The sequence below is a fragment of the Papaver somniferum genome, chromosome 4 (genome assembly GCF_003573695.1).
Source record: "Papaver somniferum cultivar HN1 chromosome 4, ASM357369v1, whole genome shotgun sequence".
NCBI lineage: Eukaryota > Viridiplantae > Streptophyta > Magnoliopsida > Ranunculales > Papaveraceae > Papaver > Papaver somniferum.
This window is the reverse complement of record NC_039361.1, coordinates 129037466-129057680: the sequence shown is the minus strand read 5'-3', so window position 1 is coordinate 129057680 and position 20215 is coordinate 129037466.

Sequence of the window (20215 nt, the reverse complement as noted above, 5' to 3'; positions counted from 1 at the left end):
TGGCAGTGAGCTGTCGAGAAGCAATGGAAGAGATGGATGATTCATGGATTTGAGATCGACTGGTGATAGAGCATTGGGTTTCTGTTGGAGTTGAAAGAATCGATTAAAGTTTCTGTTGGTGATCATCATCAGCAATGAGACGTTATTCTCGAACTTAGTTGAAGAATGGAGTTTGAGTTGAGCTGTAAGGGATGATGAACTGAGATGGCAGCAATGAAGAAGGAAGCAGAGATATGGAAGGAGACGGCAGTAACGTTGGCTGTTGTTGTCTATGTACTGGGTGGTCGAAAATAAGGAGTTGTGATGGTGATTGATTATCTAAGTAGAAATGGAAAGATTGAAGAGAATGGCTTGCTTCCATTGAGGGCAGTTCATGGTTGATGTGGATGCTGCTCGACCGTTACAGGGAATGGAAGGTTTTGGTTGGATTATCATGGCAGTGTTAACGAACTGTGACGAGGGTTTGTTGGTTCGCAGCTGTTCGAAGGAGAAGCTGAGTTGCTGCTCAGGTTATAGTCAAAACCTGATGGTGATGGTGAACTGCCAGTGATGTTGGTGATGGAAAAGGGAAAAAAAAAGAAGGAAGCTGAAGCCGAGTTTACAAAATCGAGAAGAAATTTATTCTCACGGAGTTCTGAGTGTCCGAGAGAGTAAACTGGGAAAAACAAGAATCCCGTAAGTTTTATTTTTCACGGTGACTTGAGTGTCCGTGGAATGGTGTGTCGAGAAACAAAATCCAGGGAAATATATATTTCACGGACAGCCTGGTATACTTGAGTTATAGAAACTCACGGAAAGAGTAGCGTCCGTGAAAGTATGGTGAGTTTTATGAAAAGTCAGGGAAAAATAATCCTCCCGGAGGGATGTTCTCCACAACTGACAGGCTAATGACAGATGAAAGTAGGAGATGGGCTGGACTATTCTCAGTTTAGCACGGCCCATTAGTTACTTTGGCATTCAATACACGGCCAAGTTTCTTAACTTGGTAATTTTGAAAGTTTTGGCAAGCTACTTCGACCGGGATTTAGTGCACGGGTGCAACTACAATTTGGACACCTATATAAGAGATAATTATATCTTTTAAACCTATTATCAAGCCATTGGAGAGGAGAATTGAAGAGAAGAAAAGCTAGGATTTGGAGCTATTTCCATCACCGTAACAATTTCTTTACCATTTTATCATATGAAACTCACGGGTTTTGTTAGTACCATGAGTAGCTAAACTTCTTAGTGATTGGGGATGAATTCTAAGTTCTAGACATGATTTGAGTTATTATATAAATCTATTTTGAAGTTCTTCACATGATTATTGATTGTTTATACTAATTAGAATTTTTATGATTGATTGATAGATTGTTTAGGTGGCCAACTAAATTAATTTGTTGATTCAATCGAATGCTAGTATTGAGTTAGGAGATAAGTAATAGTCGAATAATTCATACAAAAGTAGCGAACACAAGACCTTGCAAAGGGATTCTGTGTAGTGACTGTGTGCATAAACAACACTAGAAAGTGGACCTTGAGCTAAGAGTCTAACTACTGGATCAATCTATAATTCACAAAAGATAAAGCATTCGGAGAAATTACACCTTGAGTGAGCTACTACTAGGTGGTTTAGACGAATAGAATCTAGTATTGGAGAGCTTCCATACTCAGTGATATAAGGAATTTAGGGGATAGCACTGAGCTAGCTGTTATTCCACGGTTGGTAATAATCTGTGATTAATTGTATTAGTGGATGAATATAATAACTTGATGACGGTTTAGTAACGAAGAAGGATTCCCTTATCATATTTCTCTCCATTGCTTGTAATTTTAATTACTTTTCATTGCTTTATTATTTATTTAGCTTTAAAATCTAAAACAATCCCTCATTGTGACACTTTCGACAAATAAAACTCCCTGCTCTTCATGGGAACGAACCTTATTTCCTTCTATATTATTCATTAGTAACGTAGAATATAAGTGAATTAATTTGAGCAACTACGACACGCATCAATACATAATCACAATAGCATTCAAATGATTATGGAGATGTCTTATCTACAAAGTTTAATGGTTAAGCAATAAACCTCGTATTGTATTCCTTAATACTATGTCTATCTAGAGTTCAAATATGCTTTGCAGTTATGTTTTCAATATGCACGAATTGAAAGATATGTTATGGAATGACACATTTCAAGTCAAATATCACTAACCTCAAGTGGAAGGATGATTGTTGTTGTTGTAACTCCTTGCTTCTTCACATCTTCGATACTTCAATACTTGTAATGTCTCATATCCTGATACTTTCAAGCTAACCTATACGAAGTTGACTCTAGTACATAATCAAGCGACTCTTAACATGAGTTTTGATTCACTAAAATATGACAACCAAACTTGACATACCAACGCTTGGTAGGTTCAACCGAGCAATGCTCTAACAATCTCCCCCTTTTTCAATTTTAGTGACAAAATTCTTACATCATATGGATAAAAAAATTACAAGAACTCATTACAATCCGCATGATTCCCGATTCAACAGCACAGTAAAATTGCTTACATTCAATCCTTGAAAATGCAGATGTTGACATTATAATAACAAAGCTAATACTCCCCCTAAGAAAGATAGGTAGATATTCAATATCCACATCTTTGTTATACCAAATTATATGACAAGTTACTCCCTCTTAGTCTGTGCTTTCACTCTTTCGTTAGATAAAACATTCAAGTACCAATGTTCTTTTCCCTAGCGATGCCAATCAATATAAAATCAGTGCCAGCATCACCTGTTTACTCCATATATTTCTCCCCCTTTTTGTCACAAAAATGACAAAGAAACGAAAAAATAAAGGACAACACGAAAAGAATCTTACAAATCTCAGAATAAACTTGCAAACCTGTAGAGTTAGGCACGAGGGTTCCACACATCACGTTCTGATAACCAATATCAAAACCGAAACTACAAGTAGTCTTATTTTGATATGTTACCAAGGAAACAATTGTCCGAAACAATTTTTCCAATTTAGTTTACAAACCAAAAACAAATAAGCACATTAGTCCCTTTGCTAAACAGATTGTTCAAAAACAACCGCTTAACTCGATAAGACCAAAATAAAGATAAACTCCATTTTTCTCATCAGGTTCTAATTATCCATAAACTTAAACCTTTCAATTTTAAACAAGGCAAGTACTAGGTTAGTTAACTAGCATTCCTTGTTTAGGCATTCAATTAGACTTGAATAACTGAAACCTCACTTTGATAAGACAAACTAAGATTAGAATTAACTTAGTTTATTATCCGGAATCGAATTAGACTAAACAACTCATCTCGTACACAAATTATTTTGTTAAGCCGTAAATAATTCATACAAACCAAAATAAATCAACTTGTATAATTATTCACCTCAACCGGAAGCAATTGAAACAACATAGACATTAAAAGCACGGCAATTGCACTATAATTTTGTAAGCCTAAACAATTAATACCATACAAAAGCAAGATAACAATGGTTTTTCTTAACCGGAACCAAATGAATCACACACACATCAATTGTACCGAAATTTTGTAAGCCTAAACAATTGATACCAAGCAATAAAGAAAGATAACAATAGTTTTTCTTAATCGGAACCAATTGAAACACACATCCACACACACATCATGGAATAAATATCAATTGAACCGAAATTTTGTTAAGCAAAAGCAACAATTATATATAATATAAACTCAGGCTTTTCTTAAACAGGAAAACAATTAACTAACAAGGTTGTTACCTCAAATTTCCATCCACTTCTCCAATATGATAGCATCTTCGTCCAGGGAGAATTGATATCGAAATATCACCACATTGTCATCCTTATGCATAAACAAAAGAATAACAACACGCCTCAACCTTTACCATAGAAAGGTTGAAAACCGGTTTTAACAATTGCAAGCAAAAGTTGAAAACCGTAGAAACACCTATGCTTTTATGCTAAACCAAAATCGATTCAACATATTGTGACTTTTTCACATATTGTTTATATCAGAACCTCTCATGATCCTTTGATAAAGCCTAACTACTAGGGATAGAACTTAATCCCGCTAAATCAAAAAGTCACCCAAACCATAAGGGTTCACAATATATGAGATCGAATATTAAGGTAGTAAAACCGAAATCAAACATCCCATAAACATACATAGCAATAAGATAAAAGCAATTAAGCACAGGATATGTAAACAGAAAACTATCGCAAGAAAAATTACTAATCAAATAATTTTATTCATAGTAAGATAGTTTTATTCATAATAGACTTTATTGAAATAAATTAAAGCTACTGTCTATTTTTCTAGAAGAGATTTAATCTTCTTTTATTTGCTCATTAGAGTCTTCTTCAAACACAATGTCATGTTCTTATTTTAGGAACTTATCATTGATTGCTATGATTCCTTCCAGAGTTTCTGGATCATTTATGTATACAAACATCAATTGTCTCTGGATACAGTCTAATTGTCTTCCAAGATGCAAAATGTGAAACATGAGATCTCCATTACTATAGATTTGATCATGTGAGATACTTGATCCCTTTTGAGCACCATACATCCGGTTAATGACTCCTTGAGAGATAGTTTTAATAACTTTCTCATCTTCACAGTTGTTCCCCATTGTTTTTTCACACAACTTGGTGATGAGACAGGGATATCCAAGATTTCTATGGAATCCTATAACATTGAGAGATTCAATGATTTTAAATATTTGATTGATAATCATTCCACATATATCAATTTGTTTCTTGCCTTCAAGGAGGTAAAAAAACCAATTCAGCAAAATCTCTATTCCATTGAGGGGAATCTCTTGAGCAAGCATAGAGAGTTGGTACGGCCAGTTTACCGAAAATCCTTAGGTATAAGGGAACGTCTTTGGTTATCATTCTTCCCTTTTCCATTCAACATTCTTACCAGTAATGAGTTTTGAAACGTTATCGTACTCAATTTCAGAACCCGTGATCATATGGCCTTTCACCTTATAGTTGATGACTTCTGATATCATCTTTCTGTCAACATGAAGAACTGAACTTCCAACCAAGGTGTTATAAGTAAGATTTTTATGATTTATATTGTGAATATTACCATAAAATATTCTTACGGTATCAAAAGAGTATTTTTCAAAACCAAACATATTTCCCCTAAGTCGATTTCGAACAAAGTTCACATAGCTGGTTTCTGAAACATCCGGGTCGAATCGTTTTTCTTCAGTGAAGCTAACTCCCTTCAGGGCTTGATATTTTCCAAAGCATGTACTATCTATAATGTTTGTAAAATCATGTTTTCCTTTGATCAAGTGTGGATTCTTTATGTTCTCAACTTCTTCAGAAGATAAAAGTTGATTCAAGACAGACTTGTCTATTTCAGAGATCTCTTCTCTTGTTTTCCTCTTTCCCATACTTGCGAAAATATGATAAACCCTAGTTACGGTTTTGAGCAATCTTCCCAAATATGTTCGAATACGTATCAAGAGATTATCTTTTATAGGAAGACTAGTCAACAAAAATCAGAAATAACTAGTTTTAGGAAATATATTCAAAATCGGAATCCGTGGCTTATGGAAAAAAAATTCCGATTTTGCATCTAGGTCTTTGTTTTGGAAAATCGGTTTTCCATGGACTGGATCTTTAATTTGGGTTGATTCCATATTTTTGTCCAAACATCTGTGTACTCTATTATTACCAGAGTATGATAATATCACTTGAAATTTATTCAAGAATTTATTAGAGTATGCAGAGAAAAAACTGAACAAAATATGATATTTGTTAATATCATCAGAATCAAAGACCATATAATATTTCAAAAGATCACTTGCTTCATTAAAACAGTTGTGAGGTGCATGAAGCAATCCATTGTTAATAAAATTATTAACTGAAAACTTATTCCTTGAAGGAATACATACTTTCCAATATTGCATCCTAGAGGGCGAAACATTGACTGAATTATATCAGAAAATGTACACATATATAGTTTGGTAGGCCGACCAAAATATATTTAAGGTTCCAGATTTAATAGAAACACAATATCCATGGTTTACACAAATCATAAGAGGAATCTTATGCATTTTCAAGATACAACCTGTTACATAGGCATTAGTATAATTGTTACTCAAAAAAATGATATATAATCATATGTTAACCAAAGGAACATGTAAGTCACTCAAGACATACATGAGCATGATTCCTAACAGATTTAGGAATAGGAGTATTACATACTTCATACGTGATTTCCACCACGATCTTATAAAGTAATCAAATCCTGAAACTATGTTAATTGAATCAGACATTGGATTCATTCTTATAGGTTGAATCGCACCAAACACAGATTGTTAGATCTTTTCGTGTTTGCCTGCTCTGATACCAATTGAAAAGGCGAGGGTACCCAAATATACCTCAAGCTAAAACTTTTCCTAACTATAAGTCCTTTCTCCAAAAGTGATTGTCTATGGACTGAGTCGAGACGATACAATTAATCGGTTCACACTTCGTGTGATCGTCTATGGATACGAGATCGAGACAATACAACAATGAAGTATGTTTACTTGATACAAAGGTTCGGACTTAACCAAACACAATAGGATTGCTTATCAAGTAAATAGGAATTAACATTTGTGTAATTTAGTTTAATTATAATACGGAATATAAAAAAGTAAATGACACAGCAAGATTTTGTTAACGAGGAAACTGCAAATGCAGAAAAACCCCAGGACCTAGTCTAGAATTGAATACTCTCAGGATTAAGCCTCTACACAAAATTACACTAACTTCGTATAGTTGAGACCAAGTAACTAACCCTATAGTTCACCTAGTTCCTTATGTATTTCCACGCCTCCAACTTATAAATAAGTTACGTACTTTGAACAATTCATTTGGTTCATATTCCAAACAGTAAAGGAACAAAAAATCTGTTTGGTATTAAATCTATTCAACCAAGTGATATGAGTCGGACAAAGGCTCTTCCGATTATCTCAACATAAACTCCTTTGTCAGGTCCTTAGATCTATCTTATGTTCAATCACCCAAAGTTAATCGTTTAAGATTAAGCCAACAACACCTTTAATCCGAAAAATCGTCTTGATTCCGATCTACTCAATTAATCAATCCAATCTACCACAAGGATAAACCGATTATTAATTGGATCCTTTTTTACCGAAACAAGTATTGTGCACACCAAAGATTATAAAACCCAAATCAGATCTTCAATATCTTATTTGTCTTCAAATCTTCTTAAATCTTCAATAAAAACATACACACAATCACTTGAATCTCTTGTGATCAATCACGCACAGAACGGAGTATGTTAACAATGGATTATCACAAGATCGTCTTTAGAACTAACAAAAGTGTAAAGATCCATGTCGAAACTCCGAAAAAGTTTGAGTGAATCTTATATCATAAGAGAAGATTCTCAAGAATAAACAAAAAAGGTGCAATCAGATTTCAACCACCGTTAGTCAATCAAATCAATCGAAAACAAAAGATAAACCGTAATTATCTAGTTTCTCACCAACGGTACAAGCCAGAGCTTCTCAATCCCATATAAGACTTTAAACTGAGCGGTCGTAAGAGATTTCGCCTAATTAGGTTACTCTCCTCTTCGGATAGGCGGCTACACCAGTAACAACAACAAAAGAGTAAATCTGTTGTTACGAAGGATTAGTTTGCTAGAAAGGAAAACTTCGAGTATTTATAGACAAGGAAGTTTGGACACCAAGGAATTTACAAAACCGAAAATATTCTCAAGATATTCATTAAAACACAGATTCGGTTTTCATAATTCCTGGAAATGCTATGTCCAAAAATAACGATCGAAATCTTTCGGAAAATCTAATTAGTAAATGCACATTACTAATTCTGTAATTTCCCTACAAAATGAAATTAATAACCTTAATTAAAAGATTCTTAACTTACTTATGTTTCAACCCTGGGATTATCTTCCCTTAGTCGTTAAGGAATATCTTTGAACAATTAAAGAAATAAACATTCACAGCATGTGTTCAAAGTTTGTCCACATCTGAACTTTGTAAGTTCTCTTTCACATTTACAACCTTGAAACCGATTTTCCACACTTCCAAACAAGTTTACAATTGGTTCATCTGACTTTCAAGAACTATGGGATTGATCAAACCAACATTCAATCACAATCATGGGTTTACGGTTCTACCAAAACAAGTTTCGGTTCTACGTCCATGTGAGTAATGTGCATAGTCACACTAGCTTTCCAAAAATTCGGTTGACTAGGTACTAGGATCGATTCCCCACATATATATGGTATCTAACTTATATGTGTTTCACATGTCCATAGGATCGGTTCCCCTTTGCCTAAAAACGTGTTGCACATGTCCATAAGATCGGTTCCCCTTTCTGCTATAAACCTTGTTGTACCCCATACAAGGATCGGTTCCTTTTTATGTACTGCACCCCTACAAGGATCGGTTCCCCTTTCCTTTTAGTTGGTCAGACATACAAAATCCGATCGTAACATAAGTGATTATTTAAGATCCGTTTTACTAATAAAAGTTATACCAATACATAAGTCAGGCCTTTGTGAATAGTTCTACCAAGAACACAACAAGTTGTGAGCGGTTACACTCTATCACACATATTGGCTGTTCATAAGATATGCAATGAATAACAAAACCAATAACACCTGGCAATTTCCTTTTCGGTCCACAAACAAGTTTATGAACTTACTTCCTTAGAACACATGTGAACGTTGTTCCCTAGGATGAAATTCTCACCTCATACCCATATATAATCACAATAGCTCAAATGGTTATGGCGATGTCTTATCTACAAAGTTTAATTGTTAAGCAATAAACATCGTATTGTATTCCTTAATACTATGTCTATCTAGAGTTCAAATACGCTTCGCAGTTATGTTTTCAATATGCACGACTTGAAAGATACGTTAGGGAATGAAACAATTTAATTCAAATATCACTAACCTCAAGTGGAAGGATGATTGTTGTCGTTGTAGCTCCTTGCTTCTTCACATCTTCAATACTTTGCAATACTTGTAATGTCTTATATCCTAATACTTTCAAGCTAACCTATACGAAGTTGACTCTGGTACATAATAAAGCGACTCTTAACATGAGTTTTAATTCACTAAAATATGAACACCAAACTTGACATACCAACGCTTGGTGGGTTCAACCGAGCAATGCTCTAACAATCTCCCCCTTTTTAAATTTTAGTGACAAAACTCTTACATCATATGGATAAACAAATTACAAGAATTCATTACAATCCGCTTGATTCCCGATTCAACAGCACAGTAAAACTGCTTACATTCAATCCTTGAAAATGCCGATGTTGACATTATAATAACAAAGATAATACTCCCCCTAAGGAAGATAGGTAGATATTCAATCTGCATGTCTTTGTTATACCTAATTATATGACAAGTTACTCCCTCTTAGTCTGTGCTTTCACTCTTTCGTTAGATAAAACATTCAAGTACCAATGTTCTTTTCCCTAGCGATGCCAATCAATATAAAATCAGTGCCAGCATCACCTGTTTACTCCATATATTTCTCCCCCTTTTTGTCACAAAAATGACAAAGAAATGAAAAAAATAAAGGACAACACGAAAATAATCTTACAAATCTCAGAATAAACTTGCAAACCTGTAGAGTTAGGCACAAGGGTTCCACACATCACGTTCTGATAACCAATATCAAAACCGAAACTACTAGTAGTCTTATTTTGATATGTTACCAGGGAAACAATTGTCCGAAACAATTTTTCCAATTTAGTTTAGCAAACCAAAAACAACTAAGCACATTAGTCCCTTTGCTAAACCTATTGTTCAAAAATAACCACTTAATTCGATAAGACCAAAATAAAGATAAACTCCATTTTTCTGTTCTAATTATCCATAAACTTAGACCTTTCAATTTTAAACAAGACAAGTACTAGGTTAGGTAAATAGCATTCCTTGTTTAGGCATTCGATTAGACCTGAATAACCGAAACCTCACTTTGATAAGACAAACTAAGATCAGAATTAACTTCTTTTCTTGTCCGGAATCGAATTGGACTAAACAACTCATCCTGTACACAAATTATTTTGTTAAGCCATAAATAATTCATACAAACCAAAATAAATCAACTTGTATAATTATTCACCTCAACCGGAAGCAATTGAAACAACATAGACATTAAAAGCACCGCAATTGCACCGTAATTTTGTAAGCATAAACAATCGATACCATACAAAAGCAAGATAAAAATGGTTTTTCTTAACCGGAACCAATTGAATCACACACACATCAATTATACCGAAATTTTGTAAGCCTAAAGAATTGATACCACACAATAAAGCAAGATAACAATAGTTTTTCTTAACCAGAACCAATTGAAACAAACATCCACACACACATCATGGAATAAATATTAATTGAACCAAAATTTTGTTAAGCAAAAGTAACAAATATATATAATATAAACTCAGGCTTTTCTTAAACAGGAAACAATTAACTAACAAGATTGTTACCTCAAATTTCGCATCCACTTCTCCAATATGATAGCATCTTCGTCCAGGGGGAATTTATATCGAAATATCACCACGTTGTCATCCTTATTCATAAACAAAAGAATAACAAAACACCTCAAACTTTACTAGTGAAAGGTTGAAAACCGGTTTTAACAATTGCAAGCAAAAGTTGAAACCATCGAAACACCTATGCTTTTATGCTAAACCAAAACCGATTCAACATATTATGACTTTTTCACATATTGTTTCTATCAGAACCCCTCATGATCCTTTGATAAAGCCTACCTACTAGGACTAGAACTTAATCCCGCTAAATAAAAAAGTCACCCAAACCATAAGGGTTCACAATATATGAGATCGAATATTAAGGTAGTAAAACCGAAATCAAACATCCCATAAACATACATATCAATAAGATAAAAGCAATTAAGCACAAGCTATGTAAACCGAAAATATTGCAAGAAAAATTACTAATCAAATAATTTTATTCATAATAAGATAGTCTTATTCATAATAGAATTTATTGAAATAAATCAAAGCTACTGTCTATTTTTCTAGAAGAGATTTAATCTTCTTTTATTTGCTCATTAGAGTCTTCTTCAGACACAATTTCTTGTTCTTCTTTTAGGAATTCATCATTGATTGCTATGGGATCATTGGAGTACTTGGAAGTGACGAAGATTTCAAGTAATGTTGAAGATTAGGCATGTGGAATAGGATCTACATAAGTTTCTTTATCTTTTTTGTATTACATATGTATTGATAGTTTTGTCACTAAAATTGACAAAAAGGGAGTTAGAGCATTGCTCGGTCGAACTCGCATGCGTTGCTATCTCAAGCATGTTTGTCAATATTAGTGATGAAAACTATAAGTTTTGATTTCTAGTCTATTATAGCTAAGTTTCGGACTAGGATAGAAAGTATAGTTGAGCTCAAGAACTCCATGGCGGTCATCATACAAGACGAAGAACTACTCAAGGAACTGGTGGAACTTCGTCGACTAAAAGGTATGTGGAGACTTGAACTTATCTATCACTCAAAAGTCTATCTACTCTATCTCCTATCTTGAGACAAAAGTCGTTTTGCTATATAGACTTTGATTATACACATTTGCTATTTCGAGCCGAGTTTATCTTGCCAATCTATTTCTGGAAAAATGTATTGGTAAGCTTTCGCTTTGGACAAGTTCATCTTTACCTAGTGACGAAAGTCATGTTATGTTTCAATCACTTTGAAAATGGATTTGACGAAAAATGATTTGTGAATAACAACTATATAACGTCCTCTAAGAATATTTCAATAATTGAAATGAGAGTTTAGATTACATAACCATTGTTGGATATAAGCATTGTGTGGCAACACATATATGTATAAGTCCTTATTCCTTGAACCAAAGTATGCGTAATTTGTTGATCAGGAAAACCGGAACAAGAGCTGTGAGCTCAGTCCGCGAACTGGCGGAGGTTCTCATCCCGAGAATATCTGCTGGAGTTTGTGAACTCCTTCCGAGAACTTAATCCGCGAACTTGAGTTGGTTATATCTAAAGACGATTATTTGTGAACTTATATTTATATAAACTAAGGAATGAAAATTGCAAACCTTGGCTATAAAGTTCATGAATCGATTCGAGTGAATCAAATCATTTTTGCTTCGATTGTGTCTTGTGTAGTTACATAAGATTTATACAATTGAACAACTCTCTAACTAGTTCATTTGAGTCATTTGAACTAGTTATGGTGAAGAAGAATATGGTTGATATGAAAGTGCTCATATGGCTAACCATTTGGTTAACTACTGTTGAACCAACAAATGTACATGTTTGGGTAAGGTTACAGAAACCTAAAATCGTGTGTTTCATTTGTGTGTAAGATGCTAAGTTTTTGATCTAACGGTTGAAAGATATTAGGTTGAATCTAATCAGGTTTTCATCTAACAGTGAATATTGAATGCTTTGTTACCAAGCTAACATTGATTGCAAACCCTGATTTGAAAGACTATATAAGGGAGAACTCTAGCAACTGGGAAACCTAATCCCCACACCTTCTGCGTGAAACTAGTTGTATTAGGTAGAGTCGATTCTCCTTTAACCTTAGGTTTCTTCTTGTAAACCAGGTTAACGACTTAAAGACTTCATTTGGATTGTGAATCCAGACCGATACTACTTTCTCGTAGTTGTGTGATCTGATCTTGCATATTCTATCGTGTTGACTACAATCGTAACGATTGTCTTGAGATTAATATCTCCAATAGGAAAGATATAAAAGTAGTCACAAATATCTTCGTCTCATCGTTTGTGATTCCACAATATCTTCTTTCGCCGCGTCGATTAAGATTATTGTGAGTTGATTGATAATACTAGGCTGTTCTTCGGGAATATAAGTCCGGGTTATCAATTGGTTTCTGTTCACCTTGATTTATCAAAAGACGAAACAAAAACTTGTACGTATTTATGTGGGAGACAGATTTATCTATTACCGTGGACTTTTCTGTGTGATACAGATTTGTTTATTAAAGTCTTCGACTTTGGGTCGTAGCAACTCTTAGTTGTGGGTGAGATCATCTAAGGGAATCAAGTACGTAGTATCATGCTGGGATCGGAGACGTAAGGAGCGCAACTGTACCTTGGATCAGTATGAGATTGATTGGGTTTCAACTAAAGTCCAGACCGAAGTTAGTTTGTAGTAGGCTAGTGTCTGTTGCGGCTTAATACAGTGTGTGTTCAATCTGGACTAGGTCCCGTGGTTTTTTTGCATTTGCGGTTTCCTCGTTAACAAAATTCTGGTGTCTGTGTTATTTCTTTTTCGCATTATATTTTGTTATATAATTGAAATATCACAGGTTGTGCGATAAATTCAATCAATTGGAAATCCGAACTTTGGTTGTTGATTGAAATTGATTGATACTTGAACATTGGTCTTTGGTACCGTTCAAGTGATTTCTCTTGTATTCAATTAGACTCGCAGATTACTATTTGCTTGAGTAAGAATTGAATCGAGAAAGAGAGATATAACTCTTTGATATACTTTATTAAGATTGAGTCTAGTTGATTCTCTTGAAAATATATTAGAGTTAGTCCATCAGATTGCTAATCGAAATATTGGGTGTGGTTGTTGTACCCCCGCTTTTTCAATTGGTATCAGAGCAGGCAAACACGTTAAAGACCTTACAAGTCCGTGTTTGTAGCGATCTGATATGGAAAGTAGTGTTATATCAATAAATGCACCACCAGATCCAGGGATTTCAGAATTCTCTTCCATGACTGATTTAATAAAATATGTAGAAGAAATTCTGTGTAAACCTACTCCAGGTTTAGAATCCCTTGAAGTGTTCTCAGAGCTTGAAAAGAAACTAGAAAGCTCGTCCCTTGATGTTGAGGTATACCTCCAGAAAAAACAAGAATCTCTTGATAGGCTGAATCTAGTTATGATGAATAATGTTCATGTTGAGGTTGATATTGATTTAATAATCAGTCAGAGCCATGCTCCTCCTCTGTGTAATCCAATTGGTTATAACTTTCTAAACGAATAACAAGAGGAGTTTAAATCTCAGTCTTTAGACTACATCACCTCAAAGCATGAATCGATTCATTGATAAATTCCTGATACTTCCCATGAAGATAGTCGTATTGTCTTCTTTTATGAATAAGCTAGGATGTCTCTTTTTATCAAAAGAGTTTCCCTGCGCAGTACTAAAAACTATCTACAGAAACTGTTTTTTATAAGTTGGAAAACAAGAAATCAGAAACACAAATATTTTTGGGTTCTCTTTAAGTTCTTTGATAGACTTATAAAAACAGTTCCTTGGGTGTTTCTCAACACTACAAGATGTAAGAGTTGCTGGAAAGAAACTCTTTATTGGTGCCATGGTGAGCAAGACATTGTTCACGTCGACACAACTTGATTGTGTTGGAAGTGCATCCTCACCAAGAAATGTCATGTTATGTATACGGTGAGGGAAGCATAAGAACTGGGGAACACATATTATGTTGGGTATAACATCGAATGTTTGATAACATTGTAGAATTTGATCGGATTCTTCTAAAAAGTACGGGATATTTGGACTACATGGTACACATACCAGGTATGCATAACATCATTTAAAATCAAAATCCAGGGGTTTAAGTACGCATACCCGTTTGCATACTGCTCCAGGATATGAAAATTCGTTTGCAAACCCGTATGCATATTTGACGTCGATATTCGGTAAAAAAATTTTGGCCGTAACTTCTTCGTCCAAACTCGGAATGACCTCATTATTTTTGCATACTATTCCTATTTGAATTCTCTTAAAAATGGTGATGAGAAATCCTAAATTTGGAGGAGCCGAGGTTGGGTTTTGTCCTGTATCTTGTTTTTGAGTGTTTTGATCCGTTTCGTCGCACTTGTTCCACTTCTCTTGGACTTGGGCACTTAAATTCTTGGAGTAATACTCTTATAATCTCATTTGTAGTTTTTACAAGAATGTTGTTGGTGAATCATAAAGAAGGAAGTTCAAGAATGGGCAGTAATACACAATGCTGTTGGGTTCTTGAATGTTCACAATCATCTTATGTGAACTAGTGTGCATGGTCTTTAATGACTTTGTATGTTCTTCTTTGTTAAAAAAATCTTTTTATATGCCTTTGGTAGCTATTCCTGGTGTAAATCCGTGCGAAAAAGATTGATTCTACCCTCTAAGGACAAATCATCTTGTATGTGCATTACGAGTTTGTCTTGATGCCTAGTAAATCTTCTGATGAGAATTTTATTTCTTGTTTTGTTTAGAATAATAACTAGAGTTTCAAATAGCCATTATTATGATTACACATAGCTATGTCCAACTGAAAAAGCGGGGGTCTTACAACCACACCCAATATTTCGCTTAGAAATATGTATGGACAAACTCCAATATACTTTCTAGAGAATCAACTAGACAGTCATACTCAATCTAGATAAAAGTACATCAAAGAGTTTTATATCTCAATCTCTCGATTTTATCTATACTCAAGCAAATAGAAATCTGCGAGTCTTTATCAAAGAGAGATAACTTGGATGGTACCAAAGACCAATATCCAAGTGGCAATCAATTTAAATCAACAACCAATTGATTGAAAAACGCACAACCTGTGATATTTCAATTATATTACAAAATATAATGCGGAATAGAAATAACACAGACACCAGAATTTTGTTAGCGAGGAAACCGCAAATGCGGAAAAACCCCGGGACCTAATCCAGATTGAACACACACTGGATTAAGCCGCTACAGACACTAGCCTACTACAAACTAACTTCGGTCTGGAATGTAGTTGAACCCCAATCAATCTCACACTGATTCAAGGTACAGTTGCGCTCCTTACGTCTCTGTTCCCACCAGGATACTACGCACTTGATTCCCTTAGATGATCTCACCCACAACTAAGATTTGCTACGACCCAAAGTCGAAGACTTTAATAAACAAATTTGTATCACACAGAAAATTCTACGGTAATAGATAGATCTGTCTCCCACAGAAATACCTACGAGTTTTGTTATGTGTTTTGATAAATCAAGGTGAACAGGAACCAATTGATAACCCGGAATTATATTCCCGAAGAACAACCTAGTATTATCAATCACCTCACAATAATCTTAATCGAAGCGGCGAAAGAAGATATTGTGGAATCACAAACGATGAGACGAAGATGTTTGTGATTACTTTTTATATCTTTCCTATCAGAGATATTAATATCAATCCAATTCTTTCAATTGAACTCGTACGATAGAATATGCAAGATCCGATCACACAACTACGAGAAAGTAGTATCGGCCTGGCTTCACAATCCCAATGAAGTCTTTAAGTCGTTCATCTGGTTTAGAAGAAGAAACCAACGGTTAAAGGATAATCGACTCTAGCTTAGCACAACTAGTATCACACAGAATGTGTGGGGATTAGTTTTCCCAGTTGCTAGAGTTCTCCCTTATATAGTCTTTCAAATCAGGGTTTGCAATCAATGTTAGCTTGGTAACAAAGCATTCAATATTCACTGTTAGATGAAAACCTGATTAGATTCAAGCTAATATTTATCAACCGTTAGATCGAAACATAGCTTGTTATACACAAATGAAATGCACGTTTCTAGGCTTGTGTCACCGTACCCAAAATTTTATATTAGTTGGTTCAACAATAGTTAACCAAATGGTTAGCCATATGATCACTTTCATATCAACCATATTCTTCTTCACCATAACTAGTTCAAATGACTCAAATGAACTAGTTAGAGAGTTGTTATTCAATTGCAAGGAAATCTTATGTACTACATAAGACACAATTGAAGCAAAAACGATGTGATTCACTCGAATCGGTTCATGAACTACATAGCCACGGTTTGAAATCGCATTCCTTAGTTTATATAAGAATAAGTTCACAATCATCGTTTTTAGATATAACCTACACAAGTTCGCGGAATTAAGTTCCCGGATGGAGTTCACAAACTCCAGCAAAAATTCTCGGGTCGAGAACTTCTGCCAGTTCGCGGTCTGGGTTCGCGGACTGAGTTCGGGGACTTAGCTAACGCACTACTCAGGTTCTCTTGACCAACAAAGTTTGCAAACTTCGGTTCAAGGAATAAGGACTTATACATATATATGTTTCCACAACAATGCTTATATCCTCCAATGTTTATATAATCTAAACTCTCATTTCAATCATTTGGAACATTCTTACAGGACTTTTTTATATAGTTGTTATTCACAAACTATTTTTCGCCAAAATAAGCAATTTCCAAAGTGATTGAAACTTGTCATGACTTTCGTCACTAGGCAAAGATGACTTGGCTAAAGCGAAAGATTTACCAACTCATATTTCGAGAAATAGATAGGCGAGATAAACTCGGCTCGAAATACTAAATGTGTATAATCTAAGTCTATATAGCAAAACTACTTTTGTCTCAAGATATGGGATAAATAGACTTTTGAGTGATAGATAAGTTCAAGTCTCCACATACCTTTTAGTCAATGAAGATCCACTGGTTCCTTGAGTAGTCCTTCGTATTGTATGATGATTGCCATGGAGTTCTTGAGCTCAACTACACTTTTCTATCCTAGTCCGAGACCTTAGCTATAGTAGACTAGAAATCAAGACTTATAGTTTTGATCACTGACATTGAAAAACATGCTTGAGATAGCAAGCATGCGAGTTCGACCGAACAATGCTCTAACACCAACGTTTTCATCTTCATTTTTTTAGGTTTATTTGTTTAAATTCTAAAAAATTGTTTGGAAGATGATTTTTGAAGTATTAATCTTTATGGTTTTATATATTGCAAATTTTTATGGGATATGTGTGTTTACGTCCGTGAACGATGATTGTCCCATACCTTGTCAAAAGTTAAGTCTTTCGTATGTCGATATGCATGTATTGATGAAAGAATGGATGGACTTTTGACATCACAAAAGTTTGAAGCCTATTATGTCATTATTGATGGAAGATAGGATGAACTTTTGTTCACAAGGATTATGTCTATTGTATGTCATTGTGCGAATAGTGATGGAAAATAGAATGAATCCTTGTATATTCCGCAGTATTGATCTTCCCTGATCCACATTTTTAATGTATTACTATGAGGATCCGTAAGTTCTCTTATGTCGAGCATGATCAATTAATTTCATCACTTTTTATGGTTAATTTGGTTGTACATTTCCGATTAGATTAATTATGGGTTCTCTTGTGATTAATCTAATTGAGTATTTTTGGATTCATCTTCGTATGTGATTTGTTATGTCCAAAGAAATCCTTCTTTTCTTTTGAAATTAAGGTCGCTCTTGTTGTTCTTTCGGGAATGACATTTTATAGGGGGAAAGTTCTTAATTGAACTTGTGCTTAATTGCCAAATCTTTGTGGGGAGTGCGGCTGTGGAATATTATAGGGGTTATCTTGTATTTTTATAGACTCCTTGATGAATGCATTTAGCTTCGGATTTATGATTGCATTTAAACAAGTTGATATATGCTTTCTTTTGGTCATGAAATGTCTCTTTTGGAAATTTCATTAGGATCCCGTTTTCGTACCTTTGGCAATTTTATTGACAAAAAGGGGGAGAATTAATATGTAGTTCACACTACAAATACATATGGTTTTCGGATCATTATGTAAGAGGGAGTGGTTTCCATGTGATATGGAGTATTGACTGAGGTGGAGTAATACATATCACCATAGTATTGTTGTCGAAGTTGTGATACAATTGAACTTTGATGCTGCATAATGATACTATGACACTGTGTAACAATGATTGCGAGTTATGTTTTCTCATTGTTATAGCTACGGATTTTCAACAACGATGATGCTGAACTTACAACCTTTGGGATCATTTGAGTACTTGGAAGTGACGAAGATTTCGAGTAATTTTGAAGATTAGGCATGTGGAATAGGAGCTACAAAAGTCTATTATTTATTGTTGTATTCCATATGTATTGATAGTTTTGTCACTAAAATTAACAAATGGGGAGATTGTTAGAGCATTGATCGGACAAACTCGCATGCGTTGCTATATCAAGCATGTTTCTCAATGTTAGTTAAGTCTCGGACTAGGATAGAAAGTGTAGTTGAGCTCAATAAATCCATGGCGATCATCATACAAGACGAAGAACTACTCAAGGAACTGGTGGAACTTCATCGTCTAAAAGGTATGTGGATACTTGAACTTATCTATCACTCAAAAGTCTATCTACTCTATCTCCTACCTTGAGACAAAAGTTGTTTTGCAATATAGACTTTGATGATACACATTTGCTATTTCGAACCGAGTTTATCTCGCCTATCTATTTCTCGAAATATGTGTTGGTAAGTGATAGACACATTTTTGTGTCTGAATTGTCCTCAGTGTCTCTATTGTTAGTGCTTGATTGTGTGCTTATTATGGTGTTTTATGTGTTTGTAGGTGTTTTTAGAGAAATACACTTGTGTGGAAAAAGTTGCTCGAAAAGTGCTATTTGGACCCCCGGAGGAGATTTTCTATTCGGACCCCAGTTTTGGCTAAGGGGGACTAATTACTAAGGGGCACCTCTTTCGATAAGGGACACCTAATTTACTATTCACACCCCAGGGCGTCACCTGCTAAGGGCACCCCTACTCTGGATAAGGGGCATCCTTCTTCATCGTTTAAACATTGCAAAATGGCGGGAACATATTTCATTTTGTTGTGTACTATTCTGTTGGATTTTCGGAGGGATTACAGTGAGATTCAATCACTGATTTCAATTGGGATTATCTTGATAGGCCCAGAAAATGTTGGTATGGGTGTTCGAATGAATTTATTTGGGTTGGATAATCCGTTGGGATGCAAAACAGGAGAAGCTAGTTTTCTCGGGTTTTCTGGGAAAGATTGGGCAGAGATTTATTTGGATATTTTCACGGATTCGGACTTGTATGGGCCAGTTGAGTCACAACAGGATTGGTACGTGTTTTTGAATCATCCTAAACATGTCTCTTGTTGAACTTGATGATAGGTTTAGAGCCTCTCAAGTGTCTAGTTGTGGAATAGAACCCAATAACTCATTTTGGGAAGTTCAGGTTAGTGAAGAGCAAGCCCATGTTGTCAATAACAATGCTAGGTTTGAGAACCGTCAAAAGTTTGACCTATACTCAGAGACTTACAACCCTGGTTGGAGAAACCATCCTAATTTTTCTTCGTCTAAGGGTCAGAATCAAGGACAGTCTAGTAATTCTCAGCCTCCCCCAGGTTTTGGTTATGCT